Genomic DNA, 26,178 nt, shown 5'->3' with positions numbered 1-26,178 from the left:
TGTTGTGTCTTATGAAAGGGAGGATGCAAATGTAGACAGCCCACCTTTCTTCTTAGTCCCCTGACCCTCATGAAGATAGGGTGTCATATTTTGCACGTCATCTTAGCCCTAGCCAGGGCAGTGCTTAATTTGTGCTTGTTGTTTCCGGTGCTGAGCACCAGCACTTATTTTTGAGGGCCGGCGCTTAGTCTTCTGCCTTAAGCATTTGCTGCAAGCAAAAGACACAGATGGGAAAGATGGAGGAAGAGAAAAACAAAAAAGCGTCACAAAGGTAGAAAGCAGAAAGCTGCAAGAGTGAGGTGAAGGGGCAGGGAGTGGCATTAAATGGATTGAAGAGGCCCGAGATGGCTTCAGGATTACGCTGCCACAGATTTCCATGCTCGCACATTTAAATGAAGCAGCCATGTGTTTAAGAGGAGGGCTTTGGGCACCGACATGTTTTTATTTACAAATTAAGCACTGAGCCAGGGCCTCTGGTGTCAGGAAGTTCCTTTTGCTCCCTTGATGCTGAAGGGGGCTTCCTCTGTCTCTTGTGCCCTTTCTTCGGTCCCTGCTGCTGGAGTCTTGCTGGTTCGACTGTTGTGTAGAGAGCAACACGGCTCCAAACTTTCTAAGGCTCTGCTCCAAGCCTTCCTAACCCTCAATCCAACACTACAGACAAAAAGGAACTAAGGGGCCAAATCACAAAACTATTTATGAGACCGAGATGTAGTGCAAGAGGAGTTCTTTTTTAACTCTTACAAGCCTTTGTGGATCAGACACAATACTTCCAACTCTATTAGTAAAAGTCCAAAGAGGACACAGTCCTTTCTCTGTGTACTAATTGTATCTAAATATCCCCATTGAATTCCCATGTTAGATGTGTTCACTAAGGCATGTAAGAGTACATAAAAGAGCACTACACAAGTACTACTTTATATAATACAAAATGCCTGTAATGTACCTTTGTCATTCATTGTGCATAGTCTAAACTTCCAGTACTAAATGCACCTGTCTTCTTTGTGGTATATACACACACCCATGAGTTTCCAGCTGACTCCTGAGTAGCACTTTTGTGTAGGATGCACCTCATCCTATTTACAATGCATTAACTCCTGCTATTATATTTCACGTGTACATGCAGCGGTGGTCGTTGGAAATCTCAAGAGGAGGGCCGGGGTGGCTGGAGGATAAATAAAAAAAATATAATAATTGTTTTTTTTTAAATGTGCCTTTTCCCGTCACCGCTGCCGCCTCCTGCTGTGTTGATCCTCTGGTCTTCTTGTGGTATCCCAGCATTCACTGGGACACCAGCTCAGGCTCCCCAGCAATCCTGGTGCTGCTTTCATGCTAAACCTAGCATGAAAGCAGTGTCAGGATTGGTCTGAGCGGCTTGGACTGCCGCTCAGACACAACTCTGGGGTCTGTGCAGTTTCTCTAACCCAGTTGCATACACAACCGGGCTGGAGAAACCTAAGTACGCATGTGTGTTTGGCCTGCCTAAGACGGCCTGCCAAACACACATGCGCAGTTAGTGCACTCCACTCCTCCCCCCTTCCACCTCCTCTGGTCCAGTCCCGCCCACCCTGAGCACGCTGCTGGCTGAGCCAGCGATGAAAGATAAAATGATAACTGAATATTGGTTTATCTTTCATCTCCTGGCTTAGCCGGGGGGGCCACACTCCTTCACCATTGCAAAGGAGCCACCCCTGCATGCTTGTGGTGACATGACTAAAGTCCCCTTTTGCACACACCCATTCTTTCATTCTGCTACTGTACAAAAAATATTATGTCTTATGAACCTGTACTTTACAGCCCTTGTTGGGTTTGGAAGCAATATTGTAGCAAGGATTGACAAACCAATAGGTCTTACTCTTGGGAGCTATTTGCTCTGTTAGTGGTTTTTAGCCAAGCTGCACAACACCGCCAGCCGCAAATACATGCTTACAATATGAAACAGGCATTTTTTTTTTTTTTTAGTTACCAATTCGTGTTGAATCATTAACTAAAAGAATAATAAAAAACAGGGGTAAAGGAACATGAGGACGTGGGGGAGAAGGTCAGGGGAGAAACAGAGTAACAGAGTGTGGCGAGGGGGCAGAGAAGAACACCTGGTAGACCACTGAAAAACACAAGTGCTCTTGTGGAGTGCTTAAACAAAATGAAAACTATAGTGCTTCAAAAGGGAGCAGTGAAAGGAACGGGCAATGTTTCCATGCTCCAAGGTAGGGAAAATGCGCGAAGAGGATGGAAAGCTCACACAATTTAGCAAAAAAGAAAATTGGAGTAAAGCCACCCAGTGGTAAACTGTTGGGGGGCTATAGACCCACTGTAAGGTAACAAAATGTCTCACAACACACAGAACATGCAGTAGGTGAGACCTAAAAAACACTAAATACGTGAATTAATATTGCCATAAAGCTTTCTGGTCCAAATACACCTTGTTCCACTTGAGAAAGTGAAATAAGGTAGATGCTTTGATTTCGTATCTGCAATCCATCTATTCATTCCACTGCAGGACCTCGCAGGCGGTATATTTGTGCATCTCCCGCTAGTTATTGAAAGAGAAAGCACGCTAGGCTCTTGTTCTGGTGCTGGTCTTGAGGCCAAAGGATGGAAAGGGAGAACATTGTGTGGCTGCCTGTCAGGTGGGTGAAGCCATCTCGCAGATGCTGTGGAGCCGGCATAACTAAAGGTTCCCAGCCGTATGTCCCCCCTCAGACTCGGCCCCTAAGAGGCGCGGGGGGTCTGTGATATCTATCTGCTTGCTCGTGTGCGCCAGGCCACCAGGCGCTTGCCTCAGCTCCCAGGGCCCCGCAGGGCGCCACCGAGCCGCTAGTAAACACGCACACAACATGCAAACAAGACCCAGGCCTGCCAGGGGGCGGGCAGGACAGGACTTTGTACGAAGGATCCTCCTCGTTTGCTGCGCGGGGCTTTGTCGCGCGGACGGAGCACGTGCGCCGCATTAGCATCCGAAGGCCTTTGAATGGCAGGGCCAGGCCTGGCAGCCGGAAGTCCCCGCCGCCATTTACTGCCTCTTAAACGAGGCCATTAGGGCGGCAAAGCAGGCCCCAGCCTGGAGCCCGGCATGCATATTCATGGGCCGAGGGGCAATGTCCCGTCACCCCCATCTGGAGGCACTTTTGTGCTGTGTTTGTAAACCGCGGGGCGCCGGTGCTTGTGCTCGTGAATGTAAAGCAAGGCTCCGGCCGGGCAGACAGGGCCCCTGTGCTGTAAAAGGGCCGGGGGTGCACAGTGCTGCGCGACACACAGGGCTATAGTCCCCTTTAAGAGACAGGATGCAGGGCCGGATGACGGATGCAGGCTATTCATTTATTTGTTATAGCGCTGTTAGACATCGGAGGGTGGCACAGCGCTATGCAGGAAAGGCTCGTATACAGGACAGGAAGATTTGGAGAACATGGGCAGGAGTTGTGGAAGTACATAGTTAAGAATTATACATAGGCATTTAGGCTCAACAGAAGCACAAAACCTCTAGCGATTATCCCCAGATTGCATTCTACCTACAAAAACGTCCTCTAAATTACACTGCATGAAATGTACCTTGACCTACAGCCATCAATTGGTATCTCTCCGTTTTTTCCTATCAAATGACTGTCTCCTTACCCTCCATCCTCTGCATGCCTTACTCTCTGTAAATGTAGCCTACCCTGGCCCACGCTTGCCTGCCTTATTCTCTATTGTATGTCTGCAAATTACCCACACCTCGCCTCACAGATCACAACCTCTCCATCATTGACACCATAACACTGCAACCTAACAATAACTCATCTCATCTAGCCTGCCTATTTGTCAAAACCATCTGAATGAACTCCTGCTAATGATCACACCTAAATCCCATTAAAACCATCCACCACAAGGAAATTTGAATAAATGCATGGAATAGTTTCCTTGAGAGCACAAGACTAATCCCAATAAAAAAAAAAAAAACAATAACCAGTAACCATCATTAACCAATGACCACTGGACTAACCTTGGTTTCTGGAGTAGCGTGCTACCCTCCATGAAGTGCTTAAACACCTCAGAAGGTATATCAGGTGCTATACACATGAAATTAGAATGCAATATAATATAGCAGTCAGCCGATATATACAATAGTGGACAGCATTAGTTCAAACGTACTCATAGGAGTTACGTTACATTTAAAGTAAGCATCAGTAACACAGATGAAGAATTGATGCATATGCAGTTATCAATCATATACTAACGCACATGAAGGGAAGGTAAGCGCTACATACATGCTAGTACAACAAGAGTGGACAGCAGCTTTGTTTCAATGATAAAGATGACACAGAAGAAGAGGTCAATGCTGACGTCCCCTCTGTCCAGCAAGACGTGGTGGGCATCAGAGGTTTACTGGATCATCAAGGTGGTCAGTGTTACGGGTGCCGTGGTCAGTGTTACGGGTGCCGTAGAAGATGATTCTGTGAAGATCTGAAGTAAGGGAAAAGAGCCACGTCTCACGTGTGTGGGAAGGCTGTCATATCTGGGGGCATTCCACAAAAGGCTGAAGCAAGGTATTTTCAGAATTAATGTGGATCTGCTTCTTAGGGTCTTGTCTTTGATGGACAGATTGTGTTTTTATTTGAGGAAGGGGGGAAGTTTAAGTGTATGGCTTTATCTGTCGGACAGGCTGTCGTATAAGAGGAGAGACATTCTATTATTAACCACTTAAGGGAGGTTAGGATGGTGTGAGTCTGTTGAAGGTCAAAAGTTCTTTATTGTCTCAGCCGAACCAGCCATAAAACTAATTAAATATACATATTTAATATTAAGACCTCGTATCAAATGCATTCATCTCATACAATAATCTCAACATTAAAAATAATAATATAAACAATAAGCAATAAAATATGCTAATAGATTCATCAAATTGACAAAATGCACCTTAATATAAAAACTAAAAACAAACCAGATCAACATCTAAAATACTAATGTTTTGATAATGTACAAATATATCATATCTTAAGCTAAATAACAATATAAGCTACGTAAAATCTACAGTACTCTGGTCTGAAGTGCAGAAATATTGTCAGGAAGCCAAGAAACAGGAGTGCAGCTATGAGACATTCCAGAGAACTAAAGGACCTGAATATCAGCTGACAATTAAGGCAGGACGTAAGAAGTCACGACTCATCCACCATACTACCTAGTTAACTGGTTTCTTTGTAATACTACTGGTATATTAATGGGGACCTACTACTGATGTTGAAGGAAAATATAACAGGAGTTTAAAGATTCACGCAGCAGGAAGATCACATTTCCATAAAAGATTCTAATACCGGGTTCAAAGCTAGCAATGTAGATCAATAAACTTCATGTATCTGCATATAATATCCAAAGAGTTTCTAATCTTTGTTTTCATGCAAAAAAATATATGATGAAACAGCCATCACAACATCTCTTGTGACAGAACACATGTACAACACTTCTGCCACCTTACGATTTCTGATCTTATACTTCTTAAAAAGTGGACATAGTCTGTTGAATTTTCTCATGTGAGTGATCAGCATAGTTGCCGAGTATGGGATAGTTTTAAGGTGGTTATTCTCTGCGTTGGCTCAACAACTTGTGATTCTGGGCAAATCACTTAATCTCCCATGCCTACCAAAAAGTGACTCTGTCCTTGGGTAACATAACTCACGTAAGGCGATCCAATACCTTCAGATCGTCTTTGCGCTATATAAAACATAGGAAATCGAATTCGTTGAACATTCTCATACTCGAGTTATAGTATCAGTGCTGCCTAAATGATGTATTTGAAGGCCTGAGTTTAGCGGTCCAATCTGACAGAGGAGTCAGTGGGCTGCTGTGTAACAGTAGGAGGAACCCATTCTTTAGTATGTTAAATTTAAGTTTCATCCGAGACATCCTTGAACTTATGTCAGATAGACATTATGCTAGAGTGCCACTATTGTCTCTGCTGTCGACTTTGAGGAATAGTTGTTACTGGTGGACATCAACAGAAGTATTCAAGACTATGTCACACAAAGAATGAACATATATGTTGAAAAGTAAAGGGGAAGTATAGAATATTATACCCCACCAAAAGGAATGGCTGTGGCATCCGATATGGATTGCATTCTGTTAAATACATGGTATTTGTGTTGAAGGATATTGTAGTCTGTTGGCTTGAAGGCTGTTGATAGAATAACCTCAAAGTATGAGCATGCAGTTCATACTCCAGGAGACATCTATGATCTTTAGGGTGGTGATCTCTGTGCGGTGGCAGCTAACAATCCAGATCGGTGCAGTCCCTGTACCAGGTTTCGAGAAATACACTTTGAGTTATATGTAATGTACTGTAATGTAAGGTGGATTTGGAAATGAGGGTAACCAGGCGCTGAGTACAGAGTCTTAATGCTGCTGCAAGAAGACCAATTGAAAAGCCAGGTTTTCAGCTTCTTGCGGAATTCAAGAAGTGAGGAGGATCCCCTGATGTGTTGGGGATGTTGTTCCTGGATTTGCTTATTTCAGTGGGGACACATATGGCCCTAATTTATAATTTCCAACCATAGTGACATTAAGTTGTCATCATGTTCAATGATAAGGTATGGTGGCTTTGGGTTGGAGCTGGAAGAAGGATGATTACTACATATGGAAATCCTCAGGTCTGTTGTAGATATCCTGAAGGAGGGACATGGTGCAGAGGGAGTTTTCCTGGTAAGACAAACAAGCTTAGGTTCTAGTTGGACTGTAGAGGAAGTTGGTTTATTCCTGATCCTTTGGATTTTGTGAGAGAAGTGCTTGGCTAGTAGTTGCAGTTCAGGGCTTTGGGTGCAGGAGCCATGGCTACGTGAGTCTGGTCCCAAATGATCTTTGTAAAAGTTCTCTGGGTCGGGGAGCTGCCAACATGGGTTGGACATAAAACTTTCAGTTTTGTCATTCTTAGGTTGCTTTTTCCACGTGTTGGTATGTATCTGGGCTTTTGACCACACCCTCATCACGCCCATCACTACCACTCGCTTGCGGGCTTGCCCTTCAAAAATCCTTTCATGACATTGGTAAATGCTTTACGTTTGTCCCTCCTTGGGGAGGTTTTGTTACCGCCTTGGCCATCTCCCCGTTACATGGCTAATTGCACTTTTGCCGATAGGTTTAACTGCGAGCCAACTTCTTTTTCCTTTTGTGTGGCTCTTCACGCTGATGCTCATGGTGGCCGTGGAACTGTGAATCGGCTTGCTTATGTGAAACTGCTTTACTTTTAATTTAAAATTTATGTGGCAAGAAAAGTCCAGTTAGGAGTTTACAACGCTAGTAGCTCTAACTTGAGCAAATGCGAGACCCGTTGCATTGCAAATGCTTGTTTATTTTATTTTCTGGAGAAGGGAGTTTTAAGGGATAGGGGGACTTCCTCCACCTTTCATTCTCATGGAGACGCTTTACTTCGTTTTTAATGACTTTATTGTGCCAGTCTACAGACTTTAGAGTTTTTGTATTTGCTTTTGGCTGGGCCACGGTCATTAAATACTATGGATATTTAATGGGGCTTTGTGTCAGACGGGACTGTCCTGTGCTCTTAAAGAGGTAGGCCCTACTGATGCTGCATGGCAGGCAGGACTATGCTGTCTATGTTTGTCAGACAGTGATGTTCTGTGCTTTTAAAGGGACAGGTTGCATAACTCTGTATAACAGACAGGGCAATTCGATGCGCTTGCAGGGGCATGGGTGGACCTATTTATGCATTTTAGGGCTAGTGCAAAGCGCTGCCCACTAAAAGTCTCCACAGGTTGTTTTCTAGGGAAGAAGGCGTCGTATAGGTGCCAAAAGCAAAATGGTCCACCTGGAGTCAAGTGTCTCCAGATCAAAAGTCTACAGGACCGCCCTGGTAGGCAGAGCTACCATTGATGCCTTAGTGATGGGGGCTCGTGGAAGACTGTTCTGTACTCTTGAAATACAGTAGCAGAGATCCATCTTGGGAGTTTAAATGGTGGGATGACTGTAGGATGAACATTTTCACTTTTCAAAAAGCCATTAAAATTAATTAAATCCGCGTTCACTTGAATTGACTCTGATTTTGATGTTCTCTGAATCCGTCCAATCTATTCATGCTGTTTCATTTAAGTTTGCTCTACTTGCTGTGTTTGCTGTATGTTCTCTACAAACTCCACTAGTACCTTAACTGCACCGCAGAACAGTATTAAATGAAGTAAATGGGGGGAGGCAGCCAGAAAAGCATCAAATAAGGATGCTGAGAAGATGGGAGAAGGTCAGATCCTTCACCTAGTCCTATGCAGAGCAGAAGAGGCACGTTTTCCGTGGATGCAGACTCAGAGTAGATCTCCAATCATTCTGAGGTGTTCTGAGAAAATAGTGCAGGATGTGTATTGTGGCAACAGATGTTACCTGCTTTCATTGTGACAACAGATGTTATTCCAAATGTATTTTCGCTAAGACATGGACCAGGGCGGAAGTGCTTTCTTTATGTGATAGTATTTTTTTTGCCAAATGTCATATTTTGTTTCTTTTCCACGTATGGGGAGACTTGCTCAGAAGCACAGGAGTTTTATGCTGAGACTTGGCAAGCATTGGCAAAGCCAGTAGGTCTGGCCTTTGAGACTATTTGCTTTGCCATTGCATTTTGCTCATGCTGCACAGCATGGGTATGGTTGAAACATTCGTGCCATCACAGGCATAATAGCGACCCATCCAAGACATACTGTGGGCTTTTTGCAACATTCCAGTCATGACAGGCGTGATAGAGTACCCGTCCATGATCTATTGTGGTCATTCCTGAAACACTCTGGCCAATACAGACATCGCAGGGGGCTATACCCTTGACCTACGGTGGGCCTTATTGTGACATTTTGTCTATGTCATGGATAATAGGTGCCATGACATTCTGTGGGCCTTATGGACAAAACTGTAGCCTATTGCGTAATGGTGGTGTGAGCATCTGAGATGTAAGTGGTGTAAAAGAACAGACGAGGACTTCTTTCGTGGGGAAATTGACAATTCCTGAATGAAGCAAGGCCATGTAGTTTGGTGGACGACTGCAGGGCCACCTCCTATTTTTTACCAGAGGTCATTGTAAAGAAATGGCTCCCTGTTGCAGTTACCCCCCACTTTTTGCCTGATACTGATGCTGACTTGACTGAGAAGAGTGCTGGGACCCTGCTAACCAGGCCCCAGCACCAGTGTTCCTTCACCTAAAATGTACCATTGTATCCACAATTGGCACACCCTGGCATTCAGATAAGTCCCTTGTAACTGGTACTTCTAGTACCAAGGGCCCTGATGCCAAGGAAGGTCTCTAAGGGCTGCGGCATGTCTTATGCCACCCTAGAGACCCCTCACTCAGCACAGACACACTGCTTACAAGCCTGTGTGTGCTAGTGAGAACAAAATGAGTAAGTCGACATGGCACTCCCCTCAGGGTGCCATGCCAGCCTCTCACTGCCTATGCAGTATAGGTAAGACACCCCTCTAGCAGGCCTTACAGCCCTAAGGCAGGGTGCACTATACCATAGGTGAGGGTACCAGTGCATGAGTACTGTGCCCCTACAGTGTCTAAACAAAACCTTAGACATTGTAAGTGCAGGGTAGCCATAAGAGTATATGGTCTGGGAGTCTGTTTTACACGAACTCCACAGCACCATAATGGCTACACTGAAAACTGGGAAGTTTGGTATCAAACTTCTCAGCACAATAAATGCACACTGATGCCAGTGTACATTTTATTGCAAAACACACCCCAGAGGGCACCTTAGAGGTGCCCCCTGAAGCTTAACCGACTGTCTGTGTAGGCTGACTAGTTCCAGCAGCCTGCCACACCAGAGACATGTTGCTGGCCCCATGGGGAGAGTGCCTTTGTCACTCTGAGGCCAGTAACAAAGCCTGCACTGGGTGGAGATGCTAACACCTCCCCCAGGCAGGAGCTGTAACACCTGGCGGTGAGCCTCAAAGGCTCACCCCTTTGTCACAGCCCAGCAGGGCACTCCAGCTTAGTGGAGTTGCCCGCCCCCTCCGGCCACGGCCCCCACTTTTGGCGGCAAGGCTGGAGGGAACAAAGAAAGCAACAAGGAGGAGTCACTGGCCAGTCAGGACAGCCCCTAAGGTGTCCTGAGCTGAGGTGACTCTGACTTTTAGAAATCCTCCATCTTGCAGATGGAGGATTCCCCCAATAGGGTTAGGATTGTGACCCCCTCCCCTTGGGAGGAGGCACAAAGAGGGTGTACCCACCCTCAGGGCTAGTAGCCATTGGCTACTAACCCCCCAGACCTAAACACGCCCTTAAATTTAGTATTTAAGGGCTACCCTGAACCCTAGAAAATTAGATTCCTGCAACTACAAGAAGAAGGACTGCCCAGCTGAAAACCCCTGCAGCGGAAGACCAGAAGACGACAACTGCCTTGGCTCCAGAAACTCACCGGCCTGTCTCCTGCCTTCCAAAGATCCTGCTCCAGCGACGCCTTCCAAAGGGACCAGCGACCTCGACATCCTCTGAGGACTGCCCCTACTTCGAAAAGACAAGAAACTCCCGAGGACAGCGGACCTGCTCCAAGAAAAGCTGCAACTTTGTTTCCAGCAGCTTTAAAGAACCCTGCAAGCTCCCCGCAAGAAGCGTGAGACTTGCAACACTGCACCCGGCGACCCCGACTCGGCTGGTGGCGATCCAACACCTCAGGAGGGACCCCAGGACTACTCTGATACTGTGAGTACCAAAACCTGTCCCCCCTGAGCCCCCACAGCGCCGCCTGCAGAGGGAAACCCGAGGCTTCCCCTGACCGCAACTCTTTGAACCTAAAGTCCCGACGCCCGGGAGAGACCCTGCACCCGCAGCCCCCAGGACCTGAAGGACCGGACTTTCACTGGAGAAGTGACCCCCAGGAGTCCCTCTCCCTTGCCCAAGTGGAGGTTTCCCCGAGGAATCCCCCCCTTGCCTGCCTGCAGCGCTGAAGAGATCCCGAGATCCCTCATAGACTAACATTGCGAACCCGACGCTTGTTTCTACACTGCACCCGGCCGCCCCCGCGCCGCTGAGGGTGAAATTTCTGTGTGGACTTGTGTCCCCCCCGGTGCCCTACAAAACCCCCCTGGTCTGCCCTCCGAAGACGCGGGTACTTACCTGCAAGCAGACCGGAACCGGGGCACCCCCTTCTCTCCATTCTAGCCTATGCGTTTTGGGCACCACTTTGAACTCTGCACCTGACCGGCCCTGAGCTGCTGGTGTGGTGACTTTGGGGTGGCTCTGAACCCCCAACGGTGGGCTACCTTGGACCAAGAACTAAGCCCTGTAAGTGTCTTACTTACCTGGTTAACCTAACAAATACTTACCTCCCCTAGGAACTGTGAAAATTGCACTAAGTGTCCACTTTTAAAACAGCTATTTGTGAATAACTTGAAAAGTATACATGCAATTTTGATGATTTGAAGTTCCTAAAGTACTTACCTGCAATACCTTTCGAATGAGATATTACATGTAGAATTTGAACCTGTGGTTCTTAAAATAAACTAAGAAAAGATATTTTTCTATATAAAAACCTATTGGCTGGATTTGTCTCTGAGTGTGTGTACCTCATTTATTGTCTATGTGTATGTACAACAAATGCTTAACACTACTCCTTGGATAAGCCTACTGCTCGACCACACTACCACAAAATAGAGCATTAGTATTATCTATTTTTACCACTATTTTACCTCTAAGGGGAACCCTTGGACTCTGTGCATGCTATTCCTTACTTTGAAATAGCACATACAGAGCCAACTTCCTACATTGGTGGCAGCGGTGGGATACAAGACTTTGCATTTGCTGGACTACTCAGCCAATACCTGATCACACGACAAATTCCAAAATTGTCATTAGAAATTGATTTTTGCAATTTGAAAAGTTTTCTAAATTCTTAAAAGACCTGCTAGGGCCTTGTGTTAGATCCTGTTTAGCATTTCTTTTAGAGTTTAAAAGTTTGTAAAAGTTTGAATTAGATTCTAGAACCAGTTGTAGATTCTTAAAAAGTATTCCAACTTTTAGAAGCAAAATGTCTAGCACAGATGTGACTGTGGTGGAACTCGACACCACACCTTACCTCCATCTTAAGATGAGGGAGCTAAGGTCACTCTGTAAAATAAAGAAAATAACAATGGGCCCCAAACCTACCAAAATACAGCTCCAGGAGCTTTTGGCAGAGTTTGAAAAGGCCAACCCCTCTGAGGGTGGCAACTCAGAGGAAGAGGATAGTGACTTGGAGGAAAATTCCCCCCTACCAGTCCTATCTAGGGAGGACAGGGTCCCTCAAACCCTGACTCCTAAAATAATAGTCAGAGATGCTGGTTCCCTCACAGGAGAGACCAACACCTCTGAAATCACTGAGGATAGCCCCAGTGAAGAGGACATCCAGTTAGCCAGGATGGCCAAAAGATTGGCTTTGGAAAGACAGATCCTAGCCATAGAGAGGGAAAGACAAGAGATGGGCCTAGGACCCATCAATGGTGGCAGCAATATAAATAGGGTCAGAGATTCTCCTGACATGTTGAAAATCCCTAAAGGGATTGTAACTAAATATGAAGATGGTGATGACATCACCAAATGGTTCACAGCTTTTGAGAGGGCTTGTGTAACCAGAAAAGTGAACAGATCTCACTGGGGTGCTCTCCTTTGGGAAATGTTCACAGGAAAGTGTAGGGATAGACTCCTCACACTCTCTGGACAAGATGCAGAATCTTATGACCTCATGAAGGGTACCCTGATTGAGGGCTTTGGATTCTCCACTGAGGAGTATAGAATTAGATTCAGGGGGGCTCAAAAATCCTCGAGCCAGACCTGGGTTGATTTTGTAGACTACTCAGTAAAAACACTAGATGGTTGGTTAACTGGAAATGAAGTGTGTGACTATGTTGGGCTTTATAATTTGTTTATGAAAGAACACATTCTAAGTAACTGCTTCAATGAAAAGTTGCATCAGTATCTGGTAGACCTAGGTCCAATTTCTCCCCAAGAATTGGGAAAGAAGGCAGACCACTGGGTCAAGACTAGGGTAACCAAAACTTCCACTGGGGGTGACCAAAAGAAAGGGGTTACAAAAACTCCCCAGGAGAAAGTGGGTGACACTAGAAACAAAGAAAAAGAGTCCTCTGTAGGCCCCCAAAAACCAGAACAGGTGGGTGGGCCCCAAGACACAACCCAAAACAAAGGTGGGTACCAGGGTAAGAACTGGGATGCCACTAAGGCATGGTGCCACAACTGTAAACAGTCTGGGCACCACACCAAGGACACTTCTTGTCCCAAAAACAAACCCCAGAACAAAATTCCAGGGGTAACCAGTGTAGCCATGGGAGATGACTCCTCAGATGAGGAGGTCTTCATAGCCTTCAACTGGAAACAGGGCCCAACAGGTGAGTTGGAGATTCCAGAGGGAAGTAGACACTTCCACCACCTACTGGTGAATGGAATCCCAACCACTGCCCTGAGAGACACTTGTGCCAGTCACACTATTGTGCATGACAGGCTGGTGCTCTCAAACCAGTACATCCCAGGTGAGACTGCCAGGGTAAGAGTTAGCCTAGACAGGGTCACTAAGAGGCCTGTGGCTTTAGTGCCCATAGAAGTGGGTGGCACTCTTAGCTGGAGAAGGGTAGTAGTCAGTACAGACCTCCCCCTTGATTGTCTCCTTGGAAATGACTACCCAGAGGTTAGTCAGAGCCCAAGAGAGGAACTGGTCCAGTGCCAGTCCTCTCCCAAGGATTCTGGAAGTCCTGCCTCTGCAGTAAATGCAAGCAGGCCCCAGAAGAAGAAGAAAAGAAAACAGAGTAGGAAGGGTGGACAACCTTTAGCCAAGGTTACAGCAAGCCAAGGAGATTCTGCTCCAGTAGGGGAGAACTCCAAAAATGGCCCTGATAAAGTCCAACCTGACCCACAAGAAGTCCTGGCTAGTCAGGCAACTGTTAAACCTGAGTGGGTGGCTCCTCAGCTAACAGAAGAAAGAGTGGAAGAAGGGTGTTTACTACAAGATGAGGTAACCCCCCACTCTAATACAGCAGACAGGCAACCTGAACCCAAAGAGGCCTGTAACTTAGCCCCTTCCCTTTTAGGTGAAGAGCTAAAGGTGTGGTTCTGGGCACTGACAGCTGTCAGTGGCCTCTGCTGGGTGTTAGCCTTTATGGCTGCACTATCCTTAGCATGGTGGACTGACCCCATGCCAAATAGCAAGTTAGGCCCCCTGACCCTATTAGTCATGGTGGGGTTACTCCAGCTCTGGGTAACCTCTCTGGGTAAGCTAGGGGTAACCCTGGCCAAGATAAGGTTAGCAGAGGTGGATACCTCTAAGACCAAAATAGAAAGAATGGGTGGAGACATTGAAGAGGCAGACAAGAGGCAATTCAGACTAGGTCCTATCACTGTGGAAGTAGGTCAGTTCCCCAAAGGGAATGACCTGAACAGAAGGATGTAAGGCAGAGTAGGCCCTGCAACTAACCAGCCTATTTCTCCTACTCTTCCTCGCCTGACAGACTAGGAAGACTCTCCCAGCTTGGGCTGAGTCTCCTGGCCTGTGGGCTGGGGGGGGCTTGTGTAAAGAAATGGCTCCCTGTTGCAGTTACCCCCCACTTTTTGCCTGATACTGATGCTGACTTGACTGAGAAGAGTGCTGGGACCCTGCTAACCAGGCCCCAGCACCAGTGTTCCTTCACCTAAAATGTACCATTGTATCCACAATTGGCACACCCTGGCATTCAGATAAGTCCCTTGTAACTGGTACTTCTAGTACCAAGGGCCCTGATGCCAAGGAAGGTCTCTAAGGGCTGCGGCATGTCTTATGCCACCCTAGAGACCCCTCACTCAGCACAGACACACTGCTTACAAGCCTGTGTGTGCTAGTGAGAACAAAATGAGTAAGTCGACATGGCACTCCCCTCAGGGTGCCATGCCAGCCTCTCACTGCCTATGCAGTATAGGTAAGACACCCCTCTAGCAGGCCTTACAGCCCTAAGGCAGGGTGCACTATACCATAGGTGAGGGTACCAGTGCATGAGTACTGTGCCCCTACAGTGTCTAAACAAAACCTTAGACATTGTAAGTGCAGGGTAGCCATAAGAGTATATGGTCTGGGAGTCTGTTTTACACGAACTCCACAGCACCATAATGGCTACACTGAAAACTGGGAAGTTTGGTATCAAACTTCTCAGCACAATAAATGCACACTGATGCCAGTGTACATTTTATTGCAAAACACACCCCAGAGGGCACCTTAGAGGTGCCCCCTGAAGCTTAACCGACTGTCTGTGTAGGCTGACTAGTTCCAGCAGCCTGCCACACCAGAGACATGTTGCTGGCCCCATGGGGAGAGTGCCTTTGTCACTCTGAGGCCAGTAACAAAGCCTGCACTGGGTGGAGATGCTAACACCTCCCCCAGGCAGGAGCTGTAACACCTGGCGGTGAGCCTCAAAGGCTCACCCCTTTGTCACAGCCCAGCAGGGCACTCCAGCTTAGTGGAGTTGCCCGCCCCCTCCGGCCACGGCCCCCACTTTTGGCGGCAAGGCTGGAGGGAACAAAGAAAGCAACAAGGAGGAGTCACTGGCCAGTCAGGACAGCCCCTAAGGTGTCCTGAGCTGAGGTGACTCTGACTTTTAGAAATCCTCCATCTTGCAGATGGAGGATTCCCCCAATAGGGTTAGGATTGTGACCCCCTCCCCTTGGGAGGAGGCACAAAGAGGGTGTACCCACCCTCAGGGCTAGTAGCCATTGGCTACTAACCCCCCAGACCTAAACACGCCCTTAAATTTAGTATTTAAGGGCTACCCTGAACCCTAGAAAATTAGATTCCTGCAACTACAAGAAGAAGGACTGCCCAGCTGAAAACCCCTGCAGCGGAAGACCAGAAGACGACAACTGCCTTGGCTCCAGAAACTCACCGGCCTGTCTCCTGCCTTCCAAAGATCCTGCTCCAGCGACGCCTTCCAAAGGGACCAGCGACCTCGACATCCTCTGAGGACTGCCCCTACTTCGAAAAGACAAGAAACTCCCGAGGACAGCGGACCTGCTCCAAGAAAAGCTGCAACTTTGTTTCCAGCAGCTTTAAAGAACCCTGCAAGCTCCCCGCAAGAAGCGTGAGACTTGCAACACTGCACCCGGCGACCCCGACTCGGCTGGTGGCGATCCAACACCTCAGGAGGGACCCCAGGACTACTCTGATACTGTGAGTACCAAAACCTGTCCCCCCTGAGCCCCCACAGCGCCGCCTGCAGAGGGAAACCCGAGGCTTCCCCTGACCGCGACTCTTTGAACCTAAAGTCCCGACGCCCGGGAGAGACCCTGCACCCGCAGCCCCCAGGACCTGAAGGACCGGACTTTCACTGGAGAAGTGACCCCCAGGAGTCCCTCTCCCTTGCCCAAGTGGAGGTTTCCCCGAGGAATCCCCCCCCTTGCCTGCCTGCAGCGCTGAAGAGATCCCGAGATCCCTCATAGACTAACATTGCGAACCCGACGCTTGTTTCTACACTGCACCCGGCCGCCCCCGCGCCGCTGAGGGTGAAATTTCTGTGTGGACTTGTGTCCCCCCCGGTGCCCTACAAAACCCCCCTGGTCTGCCCTCCGAAGACGCGGGTACTTACCTGCAAGCAGACCGGAACCGGGGCACCCCCTTCTCTCCATTCTAGCCTATGCGTTTTGGGCACCACTTTGAACTCTGCACCTGACCGGCCCTGAGCTGCTGGTGTGGTGACTTTGGGGTGGCTCTGAACCCCCAACGGTGGGCTACCTTGGACCAAGAACTAAGCCCTGTAAGTGTCTTACTTACCTGGTTAACCTAACAAATACTTACCTCCCCTAGGAACTGTGAAAATTGCACTAAGTGTCCACTTTTAAAACAGCTATTTGTGAATAACTTGAAAAGTATACATGCAATTTTGATGATTTGAAGTTCCTAAAGTACTTACCTGCAATACCTTTCGAATGAGATATTACATGTAGAATTTGAACCTGTGGTTCTTAAAATAAACTAAGAAAAGATATTTTTCTATATAAAAACCTATTGGCTGGATTTGTCTCTGAGTGTGTGTACCTCATTTATTGTCTATGTGTATGTACAACAAATGCTTAACACTACTCCTTGGATAAGCCTACTGCTCGACCACACTACCACAAAATAGAGCATTAGTATTATCTATTTTTACCACTATTTTACCTCTAAGGGGAACCCTTGGACTCTGTGCATGCTATTCCTTACTTTGAAATAGCACATACAGAGCCAACTTCCTACAGTCATCATGTATGATAATGTACTAAGCAAGTGCAAGGATGACATAGGTGTACATGGAGGTGGTGGAAGCCAGGTCACTGTGATTAAGAGTGCACCCAAATCTGTGTGTTACTTTGGTGTCTCTTCCAGACCCTAAAGAAACCTGTCTTGTCTTCATCGGCCATTAGCTCCTTAGCCGAGGACGTCAGGGCAGAGACTTCCTGGGAGTTTTGATTATGAAGATGTACAGAAGATTTTGAGATTTTGGATTGGCTATCTTTCAAGTGACCTTATTTATGTACGTTTGTGTATTTCTATAGTGTCAACCTAGCCAAAAGGTGGCAGAGCACTGTACCGGGTCAATGCGAACCATACAGGTAGGAGATGGGCAAGGTAGTCGATGATGGAATGTTACTGCTTTGAAATGTAGTGTTATTTAAATAGATAGGTGCATCTTCAACTCTTTCCTAAGTTGCAAAAGCATTTTAGGCAGTCCTGGGTGCAAAGATAGAAAAGACAATCTGCCTTGTTTTTTATTTTCTACTGTTCTCAGTCTTTAGTCTGATGGTGTCCTGCCGTGGGTGTGCCAAAAGCCATCATAAACTATGCGATTCCAGGATGGGTGGAGTGCTGGTCATGATGGCTTTGTAAATGATGCAGCTAATGGTGCAGGCTGGCAGAGGGTGTCACTGGAGTTCTATCGGGGTAGGAGTGATGTTATCTTTCTTTCATCAGACCCTGGATGAGACATGCTGTGGCATACGGAATGCCCTTACGGGGAACCAGTGTAGAATCTGGGAAGCCACAGAGCAGGGTGTCACCACCATGCAGATTCAAGAGCATGAGGGCTTGATCAGCAGTTCTGAATCTGGTTTCTGAAAGAAACAGTTTCACTTTCTTTAGAAGAAGTTGCTGGTAGCAGCCATCTGTACTTATTAGCAAGAGTGAGGTTGATGTCCAAGGTGAATCTAAGTGACTTGGCATATGGTGAAAGTTGGGGTTCAAAGTCATCAGGGATCATGTCATTGAGCCAGGTATGCACGGTTTCTTGTTGTTCTTAGCAAGTAACAGGAATGTTTTGTTTGGGCTGGGCTTCAGGCAGGTGCTGGACCTCCAAGCCTGGATGACTCGCAGGGAGTGTTTGAGTATTTGGATGTCTGATGCAGACGAGACCTTCTGTCTCTTTTTGTTGTTTGGGATTCTGCCTCTCTTTGCTGGGTGTTTTTGACAGTGACCAATGATGGCAATGGAGTTGGACTTTTATGACTGAATGGGAAATGGTCACATGACCACCTAATGTACTCTCCTACCTAGGACATTGTACTTGCCTCTTGTTGCATTTGATTCTTGTTGAAGCCCCCAAAGAAGAGAATGGCTTTGGGCCATGTGATTTACTGGCTGAGAAGGAGTCATGCAACCATCTGTTATGTGGTGCACTTTGACACGTTTTGTTTGCTTTTTGGTTGACATTGCTTTTTAGGTCGAGCATAGCAGCGTGCAAGTGCTGCTTTTCCGATGTGTTGGTATGCATCTGGGCTTTTAACCACACCAACCGCATGCCCATCACTCCCACTTGTTTGTGGGCTTGCCCTTCAAAAATACTTTGTTATTGTTGGTAAATGCTTTCAGTTTGTCCCTCCTTTGGGAGGTTTCTTTACTGCCTTGGCCATCACCCCTGTTACATGGCTAATTGCTCTTTTGCCGATAAGTTTCACTGCGAGCAAACTTCTTTTTCCTTTTGTGTGTCTCTTCACGCTGATGCTCACGGTTCACTTATGTGAAACTGTTTTCCTTTCAATGTTAATTTATGTGGCAAGAAAAGTCCGGTAAGGAGTTTACAAGGCTAATAACTCTAATTTGAGCAAATGCGAGACCCACTGCATTGCAAATGCCTGTTGTGATGGTGATGAGAGAGACCAAGACCCACCGCTTGGCCTGCCTGCCAATGTATGAACCTAATGCATGTGGTGTTGTTTGGTGCGCTGTTTTCTTTCTGGACATGCTCTAGTTCTTTCTGATGGTGAAGGCTGGTCATGGAACATGTGGCGCACAGTTCTGTCCGGCATGCTGTCTGCTTTCTGGAGCATTATGTAGAATAGATTTAGGTTTGACATTAACCAAGACCTTTTGATTTCACTAAATGTATGTGTATAATATACTTATTGGGGCTTTCAGCTATCCATGTTTAGCCAGTCATAAGTTATGATGCCATTCACATATTTCGGCTGCTGACTACAGCATGGGGCAATGGGTAAGCCAATGGCTGACTTTACTATGAGTGATGCCACTCTACCCTCCTATAAGAAGCAGATCTGCTCACAAAGTAGTTCCCTTCAGTGCCGAGGACTACTATGACACAATTTTTGCTGTTAACCAATGCCTTTTTTTTTAATTGATGATGGTTCGGTGTATTCTCCAACAATAACATTTTACAGAAACCATGATAAAACAAAACAAGCATTGACAAAGGAAAAAGTCTTGCAGCCACTGACAGACCTGTTGGCTTGCCAGTGCTTGTTGAACCATGTTACTATAAATCTTACAAACAATATAACTCTGGCATCGAATTCTGGTGCGGATCCTTTGTTAGACACTGTCTATGTAGTAGAAAGTAGTCATCTACGGTAGAGGGAGACGAGGTTAGTGAGCGCAAGTGTGTGTTACGAGAGAAATTGAAAGAAACTGGCAAGACAAGGAGACACAGTGATAGTTGAGAGGTAGTGAGGGATAGAGGAATTGATGCTGCGAGGGGAACTGACATTGAAAAGGAGGTAAGGAATTGATTTCTGTGGGTTTCATTCCTCTAGCATGCATGCCACTTTGCATGATAGCCCTCTATCATATGGCCTCTGAGTCCTATTCTGGAAGACTGAGGCAAGTGAAGGGTCCGGCTGCATGGCCTTTGAGGTAGTGCACCATCCAGTATGTGATGACCAGCCTCTGCTCCATGGGATGCTTGGGTTGTTTCAAGTTAACTGACTCTAAAAATGGATCAAGTCATTGAAGTAGCCGGGGTGATGAGCCTAAAAAGTGGGCACAACATTAAAGGAAACTACATGGTGATGAAGTAACAGCCTACTCTCGCTCTTGGAACCCATCTGACCCTCCAATCTTTCCTTGAGTGTGTCTTTGTCTCTGATTCTCTACAGCTGTTTCCCCTTCGGCTAGGCTCACACAATACAAATACCATATACACGCATACATACAATGTCTATTTGTATAGTGTTCAGGGCATGTGTAAAAAAAATTCATGTAACTAAATATACTGTGTACTGTAGTTCTGACTTGTCGTTTTTTTTGTTTTTTTTGTCATTTTTCTCACTAAAACCTCAAATAAATATGTAATAATTATGTTTGACCAGAACAAACAATTTCCATAAAGGAATACCAAGTTAACAGCTCAGTTGCTAAATTTTGTTTCTCTCATCTAAATAAGGAGAATGTGCAAATTTTGCATTTTTTCCTGCACAGATTTAACAACGTATTCCGGGGAACAACAGTATCAACCTGAGCTTTGCTTTTCTGACTGGGGAAAAAGACATGATACTACCATGTCAAGGTGTAGGATATGGATTGCAACGATCCATGGCCGGTAAATACTGCAGCACGCAACATCAGTGTTTATTAGTGGCACTATATATCACTCCTAAATAACAGGCTATTCATAATAAGGGCCATAGAAGTGTTTTTAGGTCGAGCACGTAAGCGCTCCGGCCTGTTGTAATCTATCTGTGGGCTTTTACCACACCCACAGCACGCACATCACTATCACTCATTCATGGGCTTACCTTTCAAAAATCCTTTGTTATTATTGGTAAATGCTTTACGTTTGTCCCTCCTTGGGGCAGTTTTGATACCGCTTTGACCATCAACCCTGTTACATGGATAATTACACTTTTGCCAATAGGTTTGCCCGTTAGCGAACTTCTTTTTCCTTTCGTGTCTCTCCTTCGCGCTCACGGCGCCCGTGGCGCTTTGAATCGGCTTGCTTATGTCAACTGTTTTACTTTTCATTTTCAATTTATGTGGCAAGAAAAGTCCAGTTAGGAATTAGGAATTCACAATGCTTATAGCTCTAACTCATTCCTCTTTGCCAATACTTCTTTTGTTACAGCTGCTGATACAGCCTTATTGGCTTCAAGTACAAAACACACTGACTCATTCATTGTCTCGGAAAGAATAGCAACAAGCCAGTGAGCATGCTTTGACATAGGCATATAAAGAACCTCTACTTGGGTGCCACCGGTCCTAACAAAAGCCTGTGAGGCCCCATTCAAAATGTGCAGAGTTAAAGGAAAGAATATTATGACTTGAGCAGGGAAACTTATGTGGTGCAGCCTTTCCTGTCACGTTACCTACGACTAAATTTACATGCCCATAATTCTGTGTCACTTCTGATTTCTCCTGTTGTTTCTTTTTGTGGCAACAAGAGTTTTATCAATGTACCGGATTACAACAATTATTATAAATTGGTTGTATTTTAAAGGATTTTCTAAGATGAACTTGCAAACTAAAACTCCCTGACAATCTGTGGAACGATGTTTCTTGGTGCCACAGATGGCGGCCCTGAAATGTATACTCTGGTTTCTCTGCAAACCGAATAAATCTTTTGCCTTTTACTAAAGATTTCAGTGGTGAGGAACATTTAAGAGTTTCATTCAATTTTTGAAAGCCCTGCCAAGTGCAGGGTGTCCCTTATTAAGTAAATGAAAGTATAACTATATAGTAGAAAGATTGATTATTTGCTAGTTTCTCAGGTGCAATGACATTCTTTTGTTATCCATTGATGTGCTTTTGGGGAGTGATTCTTACTGTGAGGCAGTTAACCTGTAGCCCTGTTGCATGGCATATAAGAAGGACGCATGCTACACAAAAATCTCCATATCATCTGAAAGGACCCACTACCATGTGGGAAGCAGCGATATATAACAGCAGGTAAGGAAGGATCAATTGGTAAATGAAACTCATAACTGTATCCAATCTGGATTTTATTTCTGGATCAGCTCTTGCTTCTCCTTTCTCATTGATTATTGATCAAATCCACTCTGTGACTTAATGGTAAAGATGTGTTAAAGTATACATTTACAAACACACACACATATATAGTTATATCATGCCACAGTCTAATGGCCGACTTTGAAGCTGGTGAATAAAGTTTTAATGCAGCACAATTAACCTCCTGCGATCCCGCGAAAATCACTTAATCAACCCTTGCCTAAAAGCCACAAGCAATAGCAAAGCCAACAGGTCGCTGCTATGCAACGTGGCTGAAAGTAAAACAAGTATTTCCAATACAACAGGTCTCGCATTTTCTTGAGTTAGAGCTACTTGCATTGTAAATTCAGAACAGGACTTTTCTTGCCACATAAATTGGTCAAGCCTGTCTCATAATCTCATCTTTTCCTGACATGTTTTGGTGGTTACTGGCGGCTACTGACATCAGAAATCACAAGCCTCCTCCAGTTGTCTAAACGTCTTAACAGAAATCGGAACATAAGGCTGGGAAAGTATTTTATTTTTATTTTAACAGAATGAAAAGTCTTGCAAGCATTCTTGCCTCTCATTTCAACCAGTAGAGCAGCCTGAGAAGATTTATGGCCCCAATAAAGGAGATAAGCAATGCAATGTCCTGTGCGCAATGTTGTGAGTCCTGGCGGGGGTGGGGTGCCCTGGAGAGAGAGACTCCAGATGCAATGGGAGGCTAAGCAAGTTGGTCATTATTGCTTTTAGGTTTAGCTACATTCTACCAGAAATGGCATATTGTGGCTTTTGTGAACAGTGAGCTAAACGACGGGGTATTTCTTCTGTAAAATAAGCTTATTTTAGGAGCCTGAGGCCAACAAGGACAGTACTGGTTTAATGCCAAAACAAATGACAGCAACATGGGAGGAGGTGGGAGGAACGGAATGCTGCAATAAAAGGCAGGCAGCTACCAGACTAAAACACCCACAGTGAAAGGGGAGTACCAAAGAAATAACAAAAATAGTCCTTCACAGCAACAGATAAAGAAACCAAAGTGGAATAATACAGTAGTTGGTCACTGCTCTGAAACAGAAAAAGGAGGGAGAAAAAGGCAGAACTGACCACTAGTGAGCAAGAATTTTTAAAGAACACTGGAACCAACAAATTAAATCTCTTTAAGCCATAAGAAGTATACTAAAAGTATACACGAGGTCGAACGCTTATGCTCGACCTAAAAGAAAGTGATATGGCCCAGTCAACGCTTGCTTCATCATAGCACTTTTTTATTTTATTTTATTTTGAACCATGCTGCACATGGCAAAAACGACTGACAAAGCCAATAGGTCTTGCATAAGTGAGACCTATCCGCATTGGCTTTATCAGTGGTTTGGGGAAAAAAGCTATATGATGAGGTTAGTGCTGGATGTGTCTAACTTATTTATTCGGTCAAGCGCGCAAGCGCTTTGACCTGTTGTAATCTATCTGTGGGCTTTTAACCACGTGCACCGCATGCCCATCACTATCACTCATTCATGGGCCTCAAAAATCCTCTGTTATCATTGGTAAATGCTTTACGTATGTCCCTCCTTGGGGCGGTTTTGTTACCGCCTTGGACTTCGACCCTGTTACATGGATAACTGCATTTTTGCTGATCCGTTTGACTGCGAGCAAACTACTTTGTCCTTTTGTGTCTCTCCTTCAGGCTCATGCTCATGGCGGCTGTGGCGCTTTGAATCGGCTCACTTATGCAACTGTTTTACTTTTCATTTTAAATTTATGTCAAGAAAAGTGCAGTTAGGAATTTACAACGCTAATAGCTCGAGCAAACGCGAGACCCATTACATTGCAAATGCTTGTTTTTATTACTGCCTACTTTCTGCATTCCTTCTGTAACTCGTTACAAAACCACTACATGTTGGTGCTTGTTGTATTGCAAGCAGAATCCATGAAACTTCCAAATCCATAAAAAAAACACTGACTACAACTGAATATGGTTTAACTCTGGGAAGGTTTGGAGATGGAGGTGGACGTAAGGTAGGGTAAGGATGCTGTCCTTCTGGAATTAAATCTTTCAGGTTGTCATCTCGAAACCCCCTCTCCCCGCCTGCCCTTTGCCAGAAAGGCACATGAATAGCCTTGGTGTTTTCTGAATAATGTAAAATAGGTACTGCCCCCCCCCCCCCCCCCCGGCTATGTCCATAGGAATGTGGGTAGTGTTGGAATCTGACAAGCCAGAGAAGCTCCTGCAAGCAATAAAAGTTTCAGATCCCGAATCCCACCAAACCTTAGTATTTGTAATAATTAAGGTTCACCATTTTCTGTTTTCACTGATTTTAGCAGATAAATGAAGACGGAAAATCACCTGTTTATATATATATGTATTTTTTTTTAAATGTAGAAGAAATGGATATGAGTCTTTGTTTCCTTTATTCTGAATGGTGTCAGTCATGGTTGCCAGGCCAATGGTTGTGCAGACTGAGAGACAGGGGAGTTAAAATAGGGTTTACTAATGAAGCTTTAAACAGCCACAGATGTCCCTCTGTTTATTCCACAAGTCTAATGTTTCCATATGACCATTTGATTGTGAGTGATGCACTGGATATATCTTCTTGTAGGACCCAAACGTCAAGTGCGAGTGTGCCCTTTCCAGTTAAATAAAAGTTTAACTATACGGTTCACAGATTCATTTTTCATGAAACACAAAATAAATATGATCAAATAGGAGTAAAATTAGCAAACAATAAAGTATGGGTAAACTTATACTAAAAGGTTTTCAAAATAAATACCATACAACAGAAAGTCCTAATAATACTTAGGGCCTGATTTAAATGTCGGCTGAGGGTAATACTCAGTCACAAACATGACGGATATCCCATCCCCTGCATTACGATCCCATTATATGCTAAGGGGATTGTAATACGGCGGACGAGATATCAGTCACTTTTGTGACGGGGTAGTCCCACCGCCAACATCTAAATCAGGCCCCTAGTATTTTGTAAAGTGATAATCTATTGTATATAAGAGATATTAGAATTATCCGTATACTAACAGATAACTCAGTAATAATGTATATCATTAGAATCTACAGAATATGAAATAGCAAACACTTTTCAGCACAGATTCCTAATTAGTCTAAAACTGCCTACTTTTCCAAGCCATGTAGTACACCCCATGAGCCTGCACAAAATTGATGGTCTGCAGTTTACAGCCCAGTCGGGCACCATGTCCCCATCATCTGAGCTCTCTCTCCCCTCACCTAATTGAGTGACAGTTAATTTACCTTTTTAGGTCTGTGTTTTGACAGCACAACGTGCACAGAGGGGCTTTGAGTATGCCCCTTTCAGACATTGACTTTCTTCATCCAGCCGCTTGCAGCTATTGTCTTGAGACTTTGTCAATTATGTTGTAGCTCAGCCCAATGAAGTATTTATCTCTCACCTAAAGCTATTGGTTGCTTGGGTGTATTCTTCCACCTCTGCTTGTGTGCTTTCTTTGAAGTGCATGAGGGACTGCTTTACACCTACAGCCCTTTCTGTCGTCTTTTGCGTGCTCCTTCCATGCGTGTCGCTTTAATGGGCTAACAATCAATAAATCAGTATTTGTAGATCGCGGCTACTCACCCGTGAGGGTCTCAAGGCGCTGGGGGGGAAGGGAAGGACCTCATCTGAAGAGCCAAGTCTTGAGGTTCTTCCTAAAGATGGTGAGCGACGGGCTTTGTCTGAGCTACAGGGGAAGGTTGTTCCAGCTCTTCGCTGCAGTGTAGGTGAAGGATCGTCCTCTGGTGGTAGTTTTGCGGATGCGAGGGATGGTAGCCAGGGCCATCTGGGCAGAGCAGAGGGATCTGGTGGGGGTGCGGAAGGAGACGCAGTGGTTCAGGTAGGCTGGTCTTGTGTATGGCCTTGTATGTGTGGGGGAGACGCTTGAAGGTGATTCGCTTCTCGACCGGTAGCCAGTGGATGGTCCTCAGGTGTTGGGACATGTGTTCTCGGCAAGGGAGGTCCAGAATGAGCTTGGCGGTGGCATTCTGGATGAGTTGTAGTTT

The 26,178-nt window shown here is 45.5% G+C and overlaps 1 protein-coding gene and 1 non-coding gene across 2 annotated transcripts in view; both read left to right on the top strand.

The window, feature by feature from the left end:
• The window catches only part of SYN3 (synapsin III), a 941,464-nt gene that overhangs the window by 632,094 nt on the left and 283,192 nt on the right, over window positions 1-26,178 (top strand). The gene's annotated exons all lie outside the window — the stretch shown is intronic.
• Window positions 21,750-21,865, top strand: LOC138288629 (U5 spliceosomal RNA). Its single transcript, XR_011202491.1, has one exon. It is a non-coding gene; the product is annotated as a U5 spliceosomal RNA (small nuclear RNA).

This window comes from Pleurodeles waltl, chromosome 4_1 (genome assembly GCF_031143425.1).
Source record: "Pleurodeles waltl isolate 20211129_DDA chromosome 4_1, aPleWal1.hap1.20221129, whole genome shotgun sequence".
In the NCBI taxonomy this organism is placed as follows: domain Eukaryota; kingdom Metazoa; phylum Chordata; class Amphibia; order Caudata; family Salamandridae; genus Pleurodeles; species Pleurodeles waltl.
The sequence above is the reverse complement of the archived record's forward strand: the minus strand, read 5'-3'. Positions and strand labels throughout refer to the sequence as shown.